At 38.6% G+C, this 21,382-nt stretch overlaps 1 long non-coding RNA gene across 1 annotated transcript in view; it reads left to right on the top strand.

Moving 5' to 3' along the window:
* The window catches only part of LOC145546030 (uncharacterized), a 1,126,586-nt gene that overhangs the window by 230,259 nt on the left and 874,945 nt on the right, over positions 1-21,382 (top strand). The window lies entirely within an intron of this gene.

The raw sequence follows: 21,382 nt of genomic DNA, 5'->3' as shown, positions 1-21,382 counted from the left end.
GGGGAGCCCTCTGATGGCACCTCTCTCTCTCTAAGGTGCCCATGCTTGTCCAGGGCACTCACCTCAGGGAGACATACCCTGAAAGTAAACACGTTAGGTCATTTGATTGTATAAAAAGCTCTAAATCAGGCACGGTTTGCTGGTTCTTTTATCCTGAGGTATTCCATTATCAAAATAAAACATTGGTAAATTTCCCCTCAATAAGAAAACCATTGACACAGAGTGTTAAGGTAAATCACCATTCAATAATGCATTGTATTGTTGATGCTGCTCACAGCACCAGTTGTCCAGTTGTATCTCGCTGTGTGCACTATTTGCTGAACCTGTGGCAGGCAAGGCATGAGCTAGGAGGAGGCTGGAAGGAAATGCAAGGAGCCATAGGAACTGCAGATGTGTTGATTCTCTCCAGGCTGGCACAGCAGCCATAGCAGCGGACATAACATAACACAACATAACTGCACACAACCCTTCAGGGCTTTTTCCCGGTGACTCTCATATATACTTACAAAACAAAAGTAGCCCATAGCCCAGCGAGTACCTCGTGATGCGTATGCACAGTGCTATAAGTGACCTCAGCTGATATGTAATCATTATTTACAAAACTTGGGGCAAGAGTCAGAGGCCGTGGGGCGAGAGAGACTGACCATGCCATCTTGGCTAATTTGCTCCTTCCCTATATGCATGATTTGGAGCTACTGGGCTAAAGCTACCAACATTAAATAAATTTTAGTTCACTTGGTGTTAACATTACTATCAAGTCCATATATTAGAAAGTCCCCTTGCTTCAGATCCTGAGTTTCTGGCTTTTGGGGGGCTGCTGGCAACTTGCTCATACAGTGCTCTCTGTTTTCACAAGATGGCAGAAATTCCTTGGCTAAAAGATCTACATTAAGAAGAAAACAAAGTGGAGAAACTTTCTGCCAAAATGGTTCTTTCTCTTGATTTCCTATTTTGTTTTATTTCCCCCTCCTTTTGCCAGTAGGCTCTGCCTGGCATGATATACTTTTTAGCATTGAAATTCTGGCAAAACATTATTAAAAATGTTTAAGCAATGCACAATTATGTGGCGACAAAATAAAACCAAAAAAAACCAAAACTAGGCCAACATTCCCCAAGTTCAGAAGCAATTACAAATGAGGACTGGTTGTATGTACATCAGTAAAGAAAGATTGTACCAATTAAGGAAGCAAGAGAATTACCTACATCCTTAACTCAAAACTTTGAAAAAAGTCAAATCAGCGGTCTTACGTGACTTAGCTGTTTTTGTTACATTTAGAGTAGACATATTCAGCATTTAATGAGTTCTCTCCACTTGTCTCACTCAAAGTACGAGAAACAGGCTTTTAATGTAGACGAGCCAAGACGGACAATGCCCAAGTAATAAAAGCAGGATTAGGGCTTGTCAAGTCTCTGGACAATTAAATGGCAAGCTTGCTCCCCTGCACTGCCCCATCTAAGAAGATCAATTTAATAAGGAGCAGAAGCAGTTTCTATTAAAAGGCCAAGGAAGACAAGTTGCATTAGTTTAAAAGGCCCACACAAAAGCTTAGGAAGCTGTTTTGAAAGAAGTATGAGAGGCAGCTGGACAAAGAAACCACCCTGAGCCTCAGAAGGCCCAGCTGCTTCTCTCCAGACATCTTTAATTGGCAGAGACAGTTCTTAGCCAACCACACTATGGGCAATAACTAGGGGACAATAAATCCCTGGTGCTTTCTCTGAGAGGCTATCACTGCAGCACAAAATACCCTGGTGCTAAGTCACACAAGCCTTGCCCTAGAAACCTTCCTGGACAGCTTGTGTCTACGAATTACCTCGCCATGTCTTAGAATCCACAGCACAACCAGGATTGTCATTCAAAGGTTTCTCCGATCTATCTATCTATCTCTATCAATCTACCTTCCTAGCTAAACTAAGTTCTCTGACCACTGACAGATTTAAGAAATGTCCAGTGAACATGGTGAGGGTATTCCCATGCTGACAGCTTACTGGATGACAAGCAGTAATAAAAGTATGCCTGGGACTTTTTGCTCCCTCATCACAGAGGTAATTTCTTAAAGGCTGATCTTTTCCTTAGGAGAGAAACAAATGTAAACTCTGACAGCAGAGAAGGCCTTTCAAGTATGAGTTTCACAAAGACACTGTCTGCTACTACTGAATCATGAAATTTACAGGGTGCAGACTTCAGGATGACCGCAGTGAAGGAGAGACTTTGTTCTGATAAACAGCCTCAAACTGTCAGAGTGGGCCTCTTAGTTTTTATAGCAGCATTATGACTCTAAGCATCCCAGGTGACACTAATGGCAAAGAATCCGCCTGCCAATGCAGGAGACGTGTGTTCGGTCTCTGGGTCAGGAAGGTGCCCTGGAGAAGGAAATGACGATGTACTCTAGTATTCTTGCCTGGGAAATCCCATGGAGAGGAGCCTGGCCGGCTTCACTCCATGGGGTCACGAAGAGTCAGACACAACTGAGGATACACAAAAAAATGATTCTATTAGCAAGCATAGCCCTCCATGTGGATAAAGTGCAGATATTTTTCATTCCTGGTAACTGTAAATGTCTGGAAGTAATGGCTTCTTACCAGGTATCTGATTAGGTGAAAATTCCCTTGGGGTTCATCTATTCACTTGAAAGCATTGTATTAGTTGTGAAACCAACCTCAGTTTCATTAAAAGAATTCTTAACTATCATGTCAGGAAAAGTATCCCATTTTATTTTGGTTTTATATTATGTTTTCTTAAAACATATACACACACATATATTTATTTTATTTATTTAGCACAGACTCAGGCAGAAACAAAACACACTTTGCATTTCTCTTTTACACATGTGTTTGAGCTGGAATAAGACTTGAGTTCTCCAAGATGCATCAAGTAAGGGTATTTTCTTTTGGAAAGATGATTAATGTAAAAGATGTCTTTTTGAATAAATTGAAGCTCTTCTTGACTTTGATTTCTACAGGTGTGTCACACAAAACTTCTTGATGTTAATCATTCCCTGAAGAAAGCAAAAATGTTAGTCGCTTAGTTGTGTCTGAGTGTGACCCCATGGACTGTAGCGCACCAGGCTCCTCAGTCTATGGAATTTGCTGGAGTGAGTAGCCATTCCCTTCTCCAGGGGATCTTCCCAATCTGGAGATCAAATTCAGCCTCCTGCATTGCAGGCAGATTCTTTACCATCTGAGCCACCAGGAAAGCTGCCCTCACACACAAAGCAGAATCCTATTGATATAATTTAACAAAAGCTTCAGCAAACTGCACCAAATTGGTGATTTTCAGGCCCTCTTTTGAGGACACTGTGAACAGTCACTGTATTTTCCTTATTACAGTTTTGTTCAATATTTGTATTGTTTATGGGGACTCTCTTGCTATTATTTTTTCACTCTTTCCTGTGAATTGAATTTTTCAAATTCATTCTATGGTGCAGTGTTTGATGTTTTAAGTAGTCTGAGATGGAAAAAAGTTAATTTTCATTTAAAAGAATAAATACAGAAATACAGTTTAATGTGCTGAAGAGGAAAGGGAAAAATTAATTGTCATGGAAATAATCTCTAATCCACTGAGTTTTAAGCCTTTTAATTAAAACATTAGAAAACTTAAATATCTAATACTACAGCAACTATTTGATCATTTAAGGGGAGTCTTAATTTCTATCAAATAGCATTTACATTGTTAGGCAAGCACGCATCTACTCCCTTCCACCCTAACTGTTGAATTTGTGATGTGTGAATAGCACAGTCTTTGGGAGGGAGCATGTGCCAAGGAAAAACTCAAGGCAAGAACGACAACAAAATAATAGGTCCAAATAACCCAGTTTAGCAGAGCCAATACTTTTATTTGTACTCAACTTTATAGTTTCTGAAGCGTTATTCATTCATTAGATTATATAATCTTCACAATTTTTTAAGGTAAAATTTTACCTTCCCTACTTTACCCTTGGAGCGTCCCTGGTGGCTCAGTGGTAAAAAAAAAAATCTGCTTGCCAATCTGGAGACATGAGTTCAATCCCTGTTTCCAGAAGATCCCCTGGAGAAAGAAATGGCAACTCACTTCAGTATTCCTGCCTGGAGAACCCCATGGACAGAGGAGCCTGGTGAGCTATAGACCATGGGATCACAAAGAGTAGGATACAACTTAGTGACTGAACAACAGCTTTACCCTTGAGGAAGTCACGATGGAAGAAATTAAGTAAACTATAGATTATTGATATATATACACTGGGAAGCACCGCCCCCCCCCCCATATATACACTACCATGAGTGAAATAGATGGGGGAAGCTGCTGTACAGCAGAGGGAGCTCAACTTGGTATTCTTTGATAACCCAGATGGGTAGGATGGGGGTCAGTGGGAGGTAAGCTCAAGAGAGAGAGGATATATGTAAACTTATAGCTCATTCACATTGTTGTACAGCAGAAACTAACACAACGTTGTAAAACAATTATCCTGCAGTTAAAAAGATAAAGTAAAATGAAAAACATATAAATAGATATTAATTCAATTATATTATTAAGAATTGATGTTCTTAAAAGAAAATTCAAGGAGGCCAATGTTTCCTATCAATCTAAAAATTTTCAAAAAAATAAAAAAAAAAATTCAGTTTCAGTGATAATAGCCCATTAAGGAAACAGTAAACATGTAGCTACTAATTAGAACTTCCATTGGGATAATTGCTTCATTTTGTTTCATTGGCCAATCTATTCAGCTTTAAAGGACAAGTTCTCAAACACGGAAGTCAAATAAACTTAATTTTCAGAAAACTGGGGTACTGAGTTTTTTTAAGTAGAAAGTTTCCTTCCTATTATATAAAATGAACATTACATTTCTGAAAAGTATGACATTAGGAAAGCCATTTAAAATAGGTGACATTCAGAAAGAGTATTAAACTTAGCTTCCTAAGTATTACAGAAAGAGTGAATTAGAATAAAACACATATTTCACTCTACTGTTCTTAATTTCAAACAAAAGTCCAAAGGCTGAAGTCTGGAAAGCACTACAAGTGGCCTACTGTTTGTTACTTTCAGTGGGGAGCTTAATGTCTGGAAAAGTGTTAGTAGCTCAGTTGTGTCTAACTCTTTGTGACCCTATGGACTGTAGCCCTCCAGTCTCCTCTGTCCATGGAATTCTCCAGGCAAGAATACTGGAGTGGGTTGCTGTGTCCTCCTCCAGGGGATCTTTCCAACCTAGGGACCAAACCTGGGTCTCCCTCATTGCAGATAGATTCTTTATCATCTGAGCCACCAGGGAAGTCCTAAAAAGATAAAGTAAAATAAAAAGCATATAAATAATTACTGAAAAGTGTTAGTCACTCAGTCATGTCTAACTCTTTGTGACCCCATGGACTATAACACATCAGGCTCTTCTGTCCATGGGATTCTCCAGGTAAGAATACTGGACTAGGTTGCCATGCCCTCCTCCAGGGTATATTCCTGACCCAGGGATTGAGCTCAGGTCTCTGGCATTGTAGGCAGATTCTTTATCATCTGAGCCACCAAGGAATCCCAGATAATTATTATTTCAACTATATTATTAAGAATTGATGTTCTTAGAAAATTCAAGAAGGCCAATGTCTCCTGTCAATCTAAGAAATTTCAAAAAAAAAAAGAAAAAGAAAACAATTCAGTTAAAATTTCAAGGATAATAGCCCATTAAGGAAATAGGAAACATGTAGCTACTAATTAGAACTTCCATTGGGATAATTGCTTCATTTTGTTTCATTGGCCAAAGCTTTTAAAGACAAGTTCTCAAACACAGAAGTCAAATAAACTTAATTTTCAGAAAACTGGGCTACTGAGATTGTTTTTAAGTAAAAAGTTTCTTTCCTATTACATAAAATGAAAATTACATTTCTGAAAAGTATGACATTATGGAAGCCACTTATTTAAAAGCCATTTAAAATAGGTGACATTCAGAAAGTGTATAAAAATTAACTTCATAACTATTATAGAAAGTAAGAATTAAAATATAACACAATTCAACTCTACTATTCTTAACTTCAAACAAAGGTCCAAAGGCTGAAGTCTGGAAAGCAATACAATTGTATATAATTCAGATAACAGACAAAGATAACTCAGTGGTAAAATTTATATAATTAAAAGTTTAATTTAATGTTTTATTTAAGTGATTTCCTTTAGGCGTTTTTATCCTTTGTTCAAAGTGCAAAGATGGTAGCCAATTTTTTATTGTTTTTGTAATTTCCTTATTGCAAAGTGTGCAGTTTTTTGCAATTCTATTTCTGAATGTGCAATCCATTATCATTTGTTTTACTTCCATTCTTACACATTAACTTGTTCGAAATTAATTGTATGTGAGAAACTTGTATGCAGGACAAGAAGCAACAATTAAAACCTGACGTGGAACGACAGGCTGGTTCAAAATTGGAAAAAGAATATGCCAAGGCTATATATTGTCACCCTGCTAATTTAACTTATATGCAGAGTACATCATGAGAAATGCTGGGCTGGATGACTCACAAGCTGAAGTCAAAATTGCTGGGAGAAATATCAACGACCTCAGATGGGGAAAACAGTGGAAACTGGCAGATTTTATTTTGTTTGGCTCCAAAATCACTGCAGCCATGAAATTAAAAGATGTTTACTCCTTGGAAAAATACCTATAACAAAACTAGACAGTATTAAAAAGCAGAGACATCACTTTGCCAGTAAAAGTCTGTATAATCGAAGCTATGGTTTTTCCAGTAGTCATGTATGGATGTGAGAGTTGGACCATAAACAAAGCTGAGCACCAAAGAATCAATGTTTTCAAACTGTAGCGCCGGAGAAGACTGTTGAGAGTCCCTTGAACATCAAGCAAATCAAGCTAGTTGGTCCTAAAGGAAATCAATCCTGAATATTTACTGGAAGGACTGATGCTGAAGCTGAAGCTCCAATACTTTGGCCACCTGATGCAAAAAGCCAACTCCTTGGAAAAGACCCTGATCCTGGGAAAGATTGAAGGCAGTAGGAGAAAGGGTCAACAGAGGATTAGATGGTTGGATGGCATTATTGATTCAATGGACATGAGTTTGACAAGCTTTGGGAGATAGTAAAGGACAGAGAAACCTGGCGTGCTTCAGTCCATGGGGTCACAAAGGGTCAGGCATGACTTAGTGACTGGACAACAACAACAAACGTAAGATATTTATTTTTTGTTTCATTTTAAAAAATAAATCAAAAGAAAAATATGACTGGAAGTTCATAAATTTGACTTTTGCAGGACTAAAAAACTCAAAAAGACATTCTCTCATCCATGTTAGTCTCTGCCATTTATTAGGCACCTGCATATTTCCTTTTCCTTGAGAAACATTTATCTTTGACTTTGACCTGAACTTAAATTCCTGTCATTACATTTGAATTATCACGTCTGTTGATAAACATAGCTAACCCTACTGGCTTGCATCTTACACAATTTGGAATTCCTATGAATGATTCAAAAGTCACTCTTTGCTCTAATTGTACTTTTGGTCCATAATGGATAGACCTAAAAGAACTATAAGATGACTTAGGAAAATGTGACATATTCTCAAATGAGGAGTCTGCTAAGTAGCCTGACCTCACACAAGTACAGATGACTTCTAGGAATTACCTAGAAAGACTCTACCCTGTTTATTTTCCAAGACGACTTACAGTAAGACCACACTATTTCCTCAGGAAATGAGTCTTGATAGATAATTGAATTGGCTGAGAGCAGAGGGAGTAATCCTGTAAGTACCAACGAGTAGGGATTTTATTGAATGAAACTCTTTCTAAATTACACAAATTCTCTGCTCTTTTAAGCAGATAATGTGACCATAATTTAACCTTTACTTGGTGACTTGGGGTGAGGATAATGAGCCTCCATTTTTGTGATAGGATGAAGGGAAATGCTTTGGCGAAATGGTAAAATGGAAATTGGGTTTTAATTCTGAAGCCCTAAGTGACCTTTCTGACTATAACACTTTATAGTTGCATGATTTGGGCTTGAGTCTGCAATTTAGACTCCTTCTCTGAAAAATAGAGCCAATGACATCCCATTGGGCCACTTTGTGAACAAATGATATGATTTATGTAAAACCACTCACTCTTTCACATTTGTAGTATGTGCATTAACTGTAGTTGTGTCCATTGTGAACCTGCCCCCTGCAGGGAGGACCCTTGGCTGCAGGACTTCTGGGCACTGATACTCAGCTGGCTCCACAGCCCTGAAGAGTGGGTACCAGGCTGATGCACATGGCTCTGCTTCTTTCCCAGGCTTTATTCGTTTTCCCCAAACCATTTTCTTCACTGCTGATGACTTTCTCTTTTACTAAGGGCTTTTTGTGTGTGAAGGATGAGTGACTCTCTCTCTCTCTATTTCAAGATAACAAGAAAGCGTGTGTAGAGAGCTCACTCTAAAGTTTGTCATTCTTCATCAGCCAGAGCAGATCATCTTATAGACACCTGAGCAATTTTTCTTGAAGCCTCTCTGAAATGCCAACATCAAGTGGAATTCCAGGCCACCTCAATATAAATGTATCCATCTACGGTTATAATACCATCCAAAGTTCTGTAAGGTGCCTGTATGACAGATCAAGGTGCTCATGGAATCCCTTTTCTAACACATCATAGCATGACTAGCTCTCCGGTTGGTGGATAGACTCAGGGGTGAGACAAAGCAAATCACATATGCTCTTTCTGAGTCCAGGCCTCATAAAATTAATATGTGCTAATAGATTCTGTGTTAGTATAATGCTTTCATCTATTTCTCGGGGAAGACTTACATTTTTTTTCTTTAAGCATTAGCCTTCTGATTTCTAGTAGAGTAGTTGAGATCTATACAATCTGATAGCTTCAATGAGGGAGCCAATTCTTTTTGATTCCCCAAGTGTTACCACCTAGTGTACAATCTTAGCTTAGAGATTCTGAGCCTAAGGCAAAACATCTCCAAAAGAAGCATCTAGAAATGTGTGGGGGCATTTCTGGTTTTCCGTTGACTGGGGACGTGACTAGCATAGAGTAGGCAGTGGCCTGCAGTGCTAACCATCTTGCAATGCTTAGGAGAAGGGCCAGGCTCTGAGCAGAGGAGAGACTTGAATGGTCCTACCAAATAAAGAGGATTTTTTTTACCCAAAATGCCAACAGAACTTCCATTGAGAAATTCTGTCTAATATCACCAAGTTGTCCTCTATCCTAAGGGGCTTGTAGCCCTTATACATTCATGCTCGTTCAGTCTTTCTTTCAACAAACAGTTATTAAGCGTCTATGAGGTATCAGACCCTCTGCTAAGTGCAGAGGATACAAGGAAAATGAGTGCAGCCCTTGCCCTCAAGAAGTGCCCACAGTCGAAGAAAAACGAGAAAACTGGTTTATTTCTATATAGTGTGATAAGTGCTGAAACAGAGAGGAGCACACAGGAGGACCAGGCACTCGCCAAGGTCTTTGCAGAAGAGATGATGCTGGACCAGGAGAGGCAGGAGTTAGAGCTGGGATGGGAGCAGGAAGTAAAAGAAGGAGGAAAAGGAGGAGGAAGGAGGGTTCTCCAGAGAGAGCAACACCCAAGCAAAACTCAGGCAGCTGGAAATGTTTCACTCCTATGAGGCACAGGGAAGGTGCGAGGAGAACAAAGGACAAAAAAGAGGCCTTGGAGAGAAGACAATGAGCTTAGTTTTAGATATTCTAGATTGAAGTACAGAGGGCAAGTTCTAAAAGGATACATGGCTCTGACATTTGTGGAAAGATATGGGGTGAAAATAGAGATTGAGGGTTGTTCACCATGTAAATTGTTAACCGAAACGATTGAGACTAAAGAGATCTCCTAAGGAAAGAAAAAGCTTGAGGAGAAGGATTTTAGAGTGAGAGAAGATGATTGATGAAGCACCTGAGAAAGAGGGTTAACAGTGATTGGAGAAAAGAGGCCATACAGATGCACATAAAAAGATACACAATACCACGAATTATTCAGTTCAGTTCAGTCACTCACAGTCATGTCTGACTCTTCGTGACCCCATGAACTGCAGCATGCTAGGCTTTCTTGTCCATCACCAACTTCTGGAGCATACTCAAACTCATGTCCATCGAGTCAGTGATGCCTTCCAATAATCTCATCCTCAGTCATCCCCTTCCCCTCCAGCCCTCAGTCTTACCCAGCATCAGGGTCTTTTCCAATGAGTCAGCTCTTCACATCATGTAGCCAAAGTATTGGAGCTTCAGCTTCAGCATCAGTCCTTCCAGTGAATATTCAGGACTGATCTCCTTTAGGATGGACTGGTTGGATCTCCTTGCAGTCCAAGGGACTCTCAAGAGTCTTCTCCAACACCACAGTTCAAAAGCATCAATTCTTTGGCTCTCAGCTTTCTTTATGGTCTGACTCTCACATTCATACATGACTACTGTAGTAGTATCCATGCATACACTAATTATTAGAGAAATGCAAATCAAAGTTATAGTGAAATATTGTATTACCTTACACTAGTCAGAATGGTCATCTTTAAAATGTTTACAGATAACAAATGCTGGAGAGGGTGTGGAGTAAAGGGAGCACTCCTACAGTGTTGATGGGAATGTACATTGGTGTAGTCACTATGGAAAACAGCATGGAGGGTCCTTAAAAAGCTAAAAACAAAGTTGCCATATGATCCAGCAATCCCACTCCTGGGCATATATCTGGCAAAAATTCTAATTCAGAAAGATTCATGAAGTTCAATTCCATAGCCACACTATTTACAATAGCCAAGACAAGGAAGCAACTGAAGTATCCATTCACAGATGAATGGGTAAAGAAGATTTAGTGTATCTATACAATGGAATATTATTCAACCAAAAAAAGAATGAAATAATGCCATTTGCAGCAACATGGATGGACCTAGAAATGATCATACTCGGTGATGTAAGTCAGACAGGGAAAGACAAATATCATATGAAATCACTTGTGAAATCTAACATATGTCCAAATGAACTTATTTATAAAACGGAAACAGACTCACAAACATAGAACACAAATTTGCAGTTACAAAAAGGGAAAGTGGGGGAAGGGATAAATTAGGAGTTTGGGATTAGCAGATGCAAATATATATATATGTGTGTGTGTATATATACATAATAGATAAACAACAAGGTCCAATCATATAGCACAGGAAACTATATTCAATATCTGGTAATAATTTATGATTAAAAAAATAAAAAGAATGATTGGAGAGATTGTGATGTATCTTAAGTCAAGAGAGGAGGGAATTTGAAGGAGGAGAGAGAGTCAATGATGTCAAAGGGTGCTGAATGGTCAGAAGGCTGATGCCGAGGATGTGTCAGCTAGATTCAGCCTCCAGGGGTAGCTGGGGTCTTGGAGGGTTGTTTCAGTGGTGGGCTAGGAATAAGAGTGAGACTGCAGTGACTGAGCAGCGAGAGAGACAGAGGAAGAGGACACTGCAACTCTCCCAGGGAAGAGTAGACTGCCACAGAAAGTACATGTGACACAGAAAAAGAGAGAGATGAGGTGGAAGAGTAGGAGGAGGAGATAAAGAGGTGCAGAGATGTGTGTTTACTTATTCATTTAAAGATGAAAGAAACTTGTTGTTCAGTTGCTCAGTCGGGTCTGACTCTTTGCCACCTCAAGGACTGTAGCACGCCAGGCTTCTGTCCTTCACTATCTCCCAGAATTTGCTCGAACTCACGTCCATTGAGCTGATGATGCCATCCAACCATCTCATCCTCTTTCAACCCCTTCCCCTCCTACCCTAGGTCTTTCCAAGCATTCAGGTCTTTTTCAATGAAATCAGCTCTTAGCATCAGATGGCCAAACTATTGGAGCTTCAGCTTCAGCATCAGTACTCCCAAAAAATATTCAGGGTTGGTTCCCTTTAGGATTGACTGGTTTGATCTCCTTGCAGTCCAAGGGTCTCTCAAGAGTCTTCTCCAGCACCACAATTCGAAAGTATCAATTCTTCGGTGCCCAGCCTTCTTTATGGTCCAACTCTCACAACCTTACATGACCACTGGAAAAATCATAGCTTTGACTATACAGACTTTTGTCAGCAAACTGATGTCTCTGCTTTTTAATATGCTATCTAGGTTTGTCATAGCTTTTTTTCCAAGGAGCAGGAGTCTTTTAGTTTCGTGGCTTCAGTCACCATCTGCAGTGATTTTGGAGCCCAAGAAAATAAAGTTTGTCACTTTTTCCATTTTTTTCCTCGTCTATTGCCATGAAGTGATGGTATTGGATGCCGTGATCTTAGTTTTATTGTTGAGTTTTAAGCCAGCTTTTTCGCTCTCCTCTTTCACCTTCATCAAGCGGCTGTTTACTTCCTCTTTACTTTCTCCCATTTGGGTGGTATCAACTACATATCTGAGTTTATTGATATTTCTCTCAGCAATCTTGATTCTAGTTTGAGCTTCCTCTAGCCTGGCATTTCACATGACGTGCTCTGCATATAAGTTAAATAAGCAGGGTGACAATATACAGCTTGACACACCCCTTTCCCAATTTTGAACCAGTTGTTCATATCTTGTCAGTTGTCCCATGTCTTGTTCTAACCGTTACTTCTTGATCTGCATACAGATTTCTCAGGAGGCAGGTAAGATGGTCTGGTATTCCCATCTCTTTCAGAATCTTCCACAGTTTGTTGTGATCCACACAGTTAAAGACTTTAGTGTAGTCAATGAAGCAGTGGTAGATATTTTTCTGGAATTCCATTTCTTTTTCTATGATCCAGCAGATGTTGGAAATTTGACTTCTGGTTCCTCAGCCTTTTATAAATTCAGCTTGTACATCTGGAAGTTCTCAACAGGTTCACATACTATTGAAGCCTTGTTTGAAGGATTTTGAGCATGATCTTGTTAGCATGCAAAATGAACACAGTTGTGTGATAGTTTGAACATTCTTTGGCATTGCCCTTATTTGAGATTGAAATGAAATCTGACATTTTCCAGTCCTGTGGCCACTGCTGAGTTTTCCAAATTTGCTGACATATTGAGTGCAGCATTTTAACAACATCATCTTTTAGGATTTGAAATAGCTCAGCTGGAATTTCATCACTTCCACTAGCTTTTTTCATAGTAATTCTTCCTAAGGCCCACTTGACTTCACACTCCAGATGTCTGGCTCTAGGTGAGTGATCACACCATCATGTTTATCTGGGTCATTAAAACCTTTTTTGTACAGTTTGTCTATGTATTTCTGCCACCTTTTCTTAATATCTCTTGCTTCTATTCGGTCCATGCCGTTTCTATCCTTTATTGTTCCTATCTTTGCATGAAATGTTCCCTTGGTATCTCTAATTTTCTTGAAGAGATCTCTAGTCTTTCTACTTCTATTGTTTTCCTTTACTTCTTTGCATTTTTCACTTAATAAGGCTTTCTTATCTCTCCTTGCTATTCTTAGAAAAACTTGAGAGAGTGTTTAAATACTAATGAGAAGGAACATTACATTTTAAAGGGGGAAGTAGAACTGCCGAGACCTCTGAGAACCCAGACCTTGGATCCCAAGCACAGATGGGAGGAGGGGAGGAGAGCAATGAAAGCTGGCATTTTTATGGATTTTCCATGAGGAAGCTGAGGATTTCCTCCCATGATAACTTTGATTCTTTGAGTGTACCAGTTACATAGTTTTTATTTCAGACAATTCACTTGTTATGAAATCTAAACAGTATTAGTTATGTGTGCGTATATGTGCAACATTCATTCAACAACAAATAATGTTTGTTGGACTGACACTGTCTTATGTGCTGGGATATAAACAAAAGTATCAAATAATTAATAAAACACAAGAAGATGATGAGAGCTATGAAGTGAAGAAAGAAAGTGTTAGTCTCTCAGTCATGTCTGACTCTTTGGGACCCCACAAACTGCAGCCCACTGGGTTCCTCTGTCCATGGAATTCTCCCAACAAGAATACTGGAATGAGTAGCCATTCCCTTCTTCAGGGGATCTTCTCTACCCAGGAATCGACCTGAGTCTCCTGCATTGCAGGCAGATTCTTTACAGTCTGAGCCACCAGGCATGAGAGCTATAGAGGATAACGGATCAGTGAAGAGGGGAAAGAAGTGCTGAGGGTTGGGATTTGAGGTTTTATGTAGGGTGGTAGAGGAAGGCCTCATGGAGAAGGCGACAGATGAACCAAGGAAGTAGAGAGGTGAGCCATGCAGTTTTGAGGGAAGAGCACTCTGGGCAGCAGGAACAGTGAGTGCAAAAGTCAAAACATAGGCAGGGCCTGTGGAGCATAATGTGGCTGAAGCTAAAGGCAGAAGTGGGAGCAGTGGGCCACTGGGACGGAAAAATGGGCTGGGCTGTGTGAATGTGTGAAACTTGTGATGGAGTTGATTTTTTCTTTGGGTGAGGTGGGGCTGGTGCCAAGCTCTGAGCAGAGAAATGAATGGAACGAAGCACCCATAAATTCCCAAGGTTGTCCTGGTTAGAAATGATGGGGTGGAGATACAAGTGGAGGCAGGAAGACCAACAGAATTTAAATTGTGATTCAGGTTGAGATCATGGCGGCTCCAGGAGGAGGGGTGGGGAGCAGGGGCTGGCAGAGATGTAATTGAATTCTGGAAATAGTAATAACTAACACTTGCGCTAAGTTTACTGGTGCTGGTGACTCTTCCCAAGGCTACCCATGAATTAACTCTTTTAATTCTCACAATAACTCTGACATAGTTACCACCACTAACTCCATTTTAACAGTCTAAAGAATATGCTGCCCAAACTGCCATATCCACTCATATAATAGAATATCAATTAAGCTATTTTTGAAGGGAAAGAGAGGTATGAAGCCAAAAACAAAGCTCTTTTTGTTTTTTAATTTTGTTGAAGTATAGCTGATTTACAATGTTGTGTTCACTTCTGATGTACAGCAAAGTGATTCAGTTATACATATACATTTATATCCTTTTTCATATTCTTCTTCATTGTGAAAAAAACCCTTTTGAATAAAAAAATCATGCTTTGACTTTGAAATTTAAATGATAAGTATGATCATTATGAATTAAAATGTTGAGATATTTTAGAAATTCAATAATATTCAATTTATTTTCTATGATTTAGTAAACATCCACTCATTACTTTGTTAGCCTTAATTAATATACAGTATATATAGGGAGAATATAATTTTATTAGCAAGAAGAGACAAATAATTTCAAGTTTCTGTGTTATCAAAAGGATATTTGGGGGCTCTATAACAAAGTCCAGAATAGTAACATCACTACAGCAGAGAAACCTCTCTCTACTTGTTGAACCCCAGTAACAAATGGCCTCGGTATTTTAATTCTTCCAGAAATACGCAGCAGTTGGTATCCAAGGTCACTTATAGCCATGAGAGAGCTATTTTAAATGTTCTTTCAAATAAGCAATGTAAAGAAGTGGGTTTTTAAAAAAATATTCAATAAATTCTAATTTTTATTTTATTTTTAATCTTATAAATGATATCACAAGATATCATTGAACAGTAGGGTAATTTATACATGAGACTAAATATTTTTTGTGGATTTCAGTTCAGTTCAGTTCAGTCGCTCAGACATGTCTGACTCTTTGCGACCCCATGGACTTCAGCATACCAGGCCTCCCTGTCTATGACCAACTCTCAGAGCTTAGTTAAACTCATGTCCATTGAGTCAGTGATGCCATCCAACCATCTCATTCTCTGTCATCCCCTTCTCATCTCACCTTCAATCTTTCCCAGCATCAAGGTCTTTTCCAATGAGTCGGATTTTTGCATCAGGTGGCCAAAGTATTGGAGTTTCAGCTTCAGCATCAGTCCTTCCAATGAACACCCAGGACTGATCTCCTTTAGGATGGACTGGTTGGATCTCCTTGCAGTCCAAGGGACTCTCAAGAGTCTTCTCCAACACCACAGTTCAAAAGCATCAATTCTTCGGTGCTCAGCTTTCTTCACTGTCCAACTCTCACATCCATACATGACCACTGGAAAAACCATAGCCTTGACTAGACGGACATTTGTTGGCAAAGTAATGTCTCTGCTTTTAAATATGCTATTTAGGTTGTTCATAACCTTCCTTCCAAGGAGTAAGCGTCTTTTAGTTTCATGGCTGCAATCACCATCTGCAGTGATTTTGGAGCCCCCCCAAAATAAAGTCTGACACTGTTTCCACTGTTTCCCCATCTATTTCCCATGAAGTGATGGGACCAGATGCCATGATCTTAATTTTCTGAACGTTGAGCTTTAAGCCAACTTTTTCACTCTCCTCTCTCACTTTCATCAAGAGACTCTTTAGTTCTTCTTCACTTTCTGTCATAAGGGTGGCATCATCTGCATATCTGAGGTTATTGATATTTCTCCCGGCAATCTTGATTCCAGCTTGTGCTTCTTCCAGCTCAGCGTTTCTCATGATGTACTCTGCATAGAAGTTAAATAAGCAGGGTGACAATATACAGCCTTGACGTACTCCTTTTCCTATTTGGAACCAGGCACTTGTTCCATGCCCAGCTCTAACTGTTGCTTCCTGACCTGCATACAGGTTTCTCAAGAGACAGGTCAGATGGTCTGGTATTCCCATCTCTTTCAGAATTTTCCACAGTTTATTGTGATCCACACAGTCAAAGGCTTTGGCATAGTCAATAAAGCAGAAATAGATGTTTTTCTGGAACTCTTGCTTTTTCGATGATCCAGCGGATGTTGGCAATTAGCTTTGACTAAAGACAGACCTTTGTTGGCAATGTCTCTGCTTTTCAATATGCTGGCAAGGTTGGTCATAACTTTCCTTCCAAGGAGCAAGCATCTTTTAATTTCATGGCTGCAGTCACCATCTGCAGTGATTTTGGAGCCCCCAAAAGTAAAGTCTGTTACTGTTTCCACTGTTTCTCCATCTATTTGCCATGAAGTGATGGGACTGGATACCATGATCTTAGTTTTCTGAATGTTGAGTTTTAAGGATTTCATTACAACACAAATCATTCTGGTTCTTCAACATCCATTCATATGTTCCTTTGTTTACTCAATGTATATTTTTTAGTCTAGTGAAATTTCCATACAGCAGGGATGACATAATCGCTTTCCAGGTGGCTCAGTAGTAAAGGATCTTCATGCCAATGCAAGAGACACAGGAGATGCTGGTTCAATCTCTGGGTCTGGAAAATCTCCTGGAGGAGGAAGTGGCAATCCACTCCAGTACTCTTGGCTGGAAATTCCATGGACAGAGGAGCCTGGTGGGCAGAAGTCCATGGGGTCGCAAAGAGTCCGACATGACCAAGCACACACAGAGTAATGACCCAATAAGATATTGGGAGACACCATTCTCAGGACAAGTCTCTATGTATTCAGTGAACTCTAATCAAAACTCTTGGAGTCCTTTCAGCTGTCAGCAAATTAAAAATTGAAGCAGAATTCTTTTAGTGCAGAAGAACATTCCTTCCTTTAGTTTACTAATAATATATCAAGGACTTCAGACTCTTCAAACACATTTTCTTTTAGTTTGTAGTTTCTACTGAAAGTTATCAGTCATTTCCACAGTCTGATGACTGTGTAAGTACAACTGTGTTTCCTTCAAGACGTGACACAACTTGTTGCTATGTCCAAAACAGCAAGGAAGAAAGAAATCTTGTTTGACTTACACATTTTTATCCTGAAATCGATATTTTGGCAAAAGAAAATGGCCTTCAGGTTTAATTGAGGATCACAGCCCTTTCCTCAGGTAGGAATCCTCCACATAGCTGATAACCAAACAACTGGGAAGTATCACCCAGCCTCAGACCATTGGGTGCAGCAAGGCCTTTGGGAATGGGATTGGAGAAAGTGTGTCTAGGTGAACAAACATTCAAGGAAACATGGATAATTTTCTGGTGACAGCACTGAGATCTTCCAAACACCAGGCAGTAAAGAATTTTATTCTACACTCTTAGATGCAGGGTTTTTGATGACCAGCCCACATTAATAAATCAATAATTGAGTCATGCAAGGAATGTCTGTTCACCTGGTGACATGATGAAGGAGAGATTGTTTAAAAGAGTTTCTGCTATAGGTGAAATGTATCTATCATAGGTAAATTAGTACCAACTCTAAATTTTACTATTATTCAAACTCCTTGCATGCCTTACTTATTGATGTATTAATGTGGACTGGTCATCAAAAACCCTGCATCTAAGAGTATAAAATAAAATTCTTTATTGCCTGGTATTTGGAAGGTCTCAGTGCTAATGTAATAAGCATTCTCTAGTAATTTGTGCACTTCTGCTCCCAATGTATTAAATTGCATGACTGCTCAGAGTCAGCTGAATTTATTCCTGAATTTATCCTGGTTGTACTTTTCGATCAAAATTTAATAAGTTAAATTATCCATAAGTTGATGAAATATACATACAAAAAGGACTATTGCTATTTTTACAAAAACTACCTAAGTGATATGGAAAGATAATATCATGATGATGAAGTTTATCAATAATTGCTATTGAATAAGGTATGGGAGAGACAACTGTAAGAGCCTGGAAGAAAATGTGAAAACCTCAGATTCTCTAAACAGATTGATATGCAACTATGTTTAAGTTTTCAATCCACTTCAAAGCTATCAAGATTGATAATCACTAGTTATCATTATTAGTGGTGTATATTAATACAAGAAAGATGAAGTGTATTCTAAGCAATAGACTCTTATAAAAAGCCCTTGATTTGACATTAAAATATTGATGGATGAATGCATATTTGCTCATTTGAAGTTAAAACAAAATGTGTAAGATTATGTACAATTTGTTTTATGATTCCATATTTTTAACTGACTTTTAAAATTAAGCAGTTGACTATGGGCCAAGTATCATTCACTTAGAGAGTTCCTGCTGTACCTTATTCAGGCAGGCTCATTGAATTTCTTTTGTGGTTTTATTGGAGGACTGCTCTATGTTGGAAGAGTGAGTTGGTTTCAGATGGTCACTGAAAGAGAAAATATGTAAAACATTATTTCCATCCACTGTAATGAAATGATAGAAACATTCCTCAGGATAACTGGAGTTTATTGTTACAAAATGGCTCCAATTGAGTCAGTCCTCTTTGATTTCATACTCTCGGTGTAACTATCTTCAAATGTTAATTTCCTGGACTGCCAGAATATGGCAAAAGTGATGCTGCATAACTCAGCCTTAGCCTGAAGAAGCCTCAAATCTTTTGTTCTCTTGCTGTCATGAGATGCTGTACTAGAAAGGCCAAGCCAACCTCCTCATGGACTGCAAACCATGTAAAGAGAGAGTCTGGAAGATAAAAGACCAGTTTGAAGAAACAGTGGCCAAACTAGCACCCATTTGTTCCACTCATCACAGATGAAATGCCAAACATGTGCTAGTCCATCTTGGATGGACCCAGCCACAACACCAGTGGACTGCAAACACATGAATTTGCCCAGCTGATACCACATGGAGCAGAAACAGGCTGCCTGGCTGAGCCCAGCCTGTTTGCAGAAGTTTGAGCAAATAAATGATTTGTTGTTCTTTTAGGCCACTGATTTTGGGGGCTGGTTTGTTAGACAATAATAAGTAACTGTCACAACTTTTGGAAGCTGATGGCAGATGGTCTGGTGCTTCTCTGATGTCCAGAAATACATAATCACAAGGTTTAATGCACCAGCTACAGTAAAAATAAGAAAGCTGCCTCACTAATGAAGAAAGTTAGCACTCATGTTTGTTGATGTTTTGAGAAAAGGGTTCAGACATTTTTCTTTGATTTAGGCTTAAAATTAAATCCATAACCTTAGCAGCAGCATTTCCCAAGAGTGATTTTGCTTCAACTGCAGAAATAAAATGTGCTATGCTAAAAAGAGAGGGGGCAGTGGTAGTTCTACATTATTTTAGAACAAAAAAGATGAAGAAGCAGAATAGTCATGTAATCTATGAATGCCAATTTAATATTGTGCTAATTTGAAAAATATAAGTCAGACAAAACAGACTGGTAAAGAAATACAACCCTGATGACAAATATAGCTGTTGTTTTTGGAACCAGTGTGCTCACGGCAGCAGCAAAGGACCATTGTTAGAAGTGATTTCCATATTATCACATTATCCCTGTATTCTCCAATTATTCTCCTCCCTGCTGTGTACTAATATGGAAAACACTAGAAAACTGCAATTAGAGTTGGAATGGGACAAATGGGAGAGGAGGAATCTCTCCTTCAGGAACTGCTACAAATCCCAGCAATATCAAAGTAAAAACAATCTTCTAATCATTTGTGTAAATAATCATTAAAATGATGAACCATCTGCATTTTCTCCTTTCTCTCCAGTGCATATTAAAAAATGACGATTTATTTCAAAAATGACCAACATCATTTGAATATATGCAACAGGGGGCTTTATACCAAAATGCTAATATTTTCAAAGCAGAAAGTATTTTCAGCCTGGTATGAGAAGATAAAATATTTCAAAAATCACTATGCAGTATTTTTATAGCTTTATTTTTTTTCATTTCTCAAGAGACATGTTTCCTCCAGAAGCACAGTTGATAAAACATGATTTATTTTTATAATTTCAGCAGAGAGAAGCTGAAAATACCTACCCAGCTTCAATAATCCTGTAAAATTAACTGCCAGTGATTTTCTTTCATTTTATATTCTTATTCTTAGTCTTGTTTTAAGGGCTGCCTTATTTTTCTGTTTTAGTTTAACAGAAAAATAAACTTGTAGAATAAAAGGAAATTGCTAAAACATTTCCTTCCACCCTACAGTTTTTATATAAATTTAGGATTTTTTCCTCACTCTAGAATACCACCTAAAATTGCTAAATATTAATTGTTAAAATCAACATCACCTAATATATGTCCTTTCACTTCAAAATGACATTTTCCAATAGCTAACGTAATGACATTCATTATAGAATGCGTGGAAGATAAGAAAATCTTAAAAAGAAAATAAAAGCCAAAAATTATCTCAAACTGAGTTAATCACTGTAAATTTTGATAAACTGTCTCCCAGTGAAGGCATATGAATGTCTGTTCAATCTTGAGCATATATTTTATTCCTCAATAAAACATCAAACTTTGGTCTGATTATCTCTTTGTAATTTATATTTCTTGTAATCTTTGAGAAAAGTTTTAATCGATGTTGTTTTAAATTATTTGCCAGGCTGACTTAACAACATCTCATGTGGAATATGGTGGAAAGGATAACTCTTGATACATTCATGTAATCATGGCACAATTGAGACAAAACATTTCCATCACCCCTGTTAAATCCCTTTGTGCCTTTTTGCAGCCAATCTCTTTTATTCATTCATGGCACCAGGCAACAATTGACCTGCCTTTTATTGCTGTAGCTTTGCATTTTCTAGAGTTTCACATAAATGGAATCAGAGAGTGTATGATCTTTTGTGTCTGCCTTCTTTCACTTGACATCATAGTCTGAGATTCATCCATATTGTTGCATGCAGCAGTACAAGGTTATTTTCATTAGTAAGTAATAGTCCATTATATGGTTATACCATAGTTTATTTATTCACTAGTGGATGGACATTTAG

The sequence above is a fragment of the Giraffa tippelskirchi genome, chromosome 4 (genome assembly GCF_054371585.1).
Source record: "Giraffa tippelskirchi isolate mGirTip1 chromosome 4, T2T-mGirTip1v1.2.pri, whole genome shotgun sequence".
Lineage (NCBI taxonomy): Eukaryota > Metazoa > Chordata > Mammalia > Artiodactyla > Giraffidae > Giraffa > Giraffa tippelskirchi.
The sequence above is the reverse complement of the archived record's forward strand: the minus strand, read 5'-3'. Positions and strand labels throughout refer to the sequence as shown.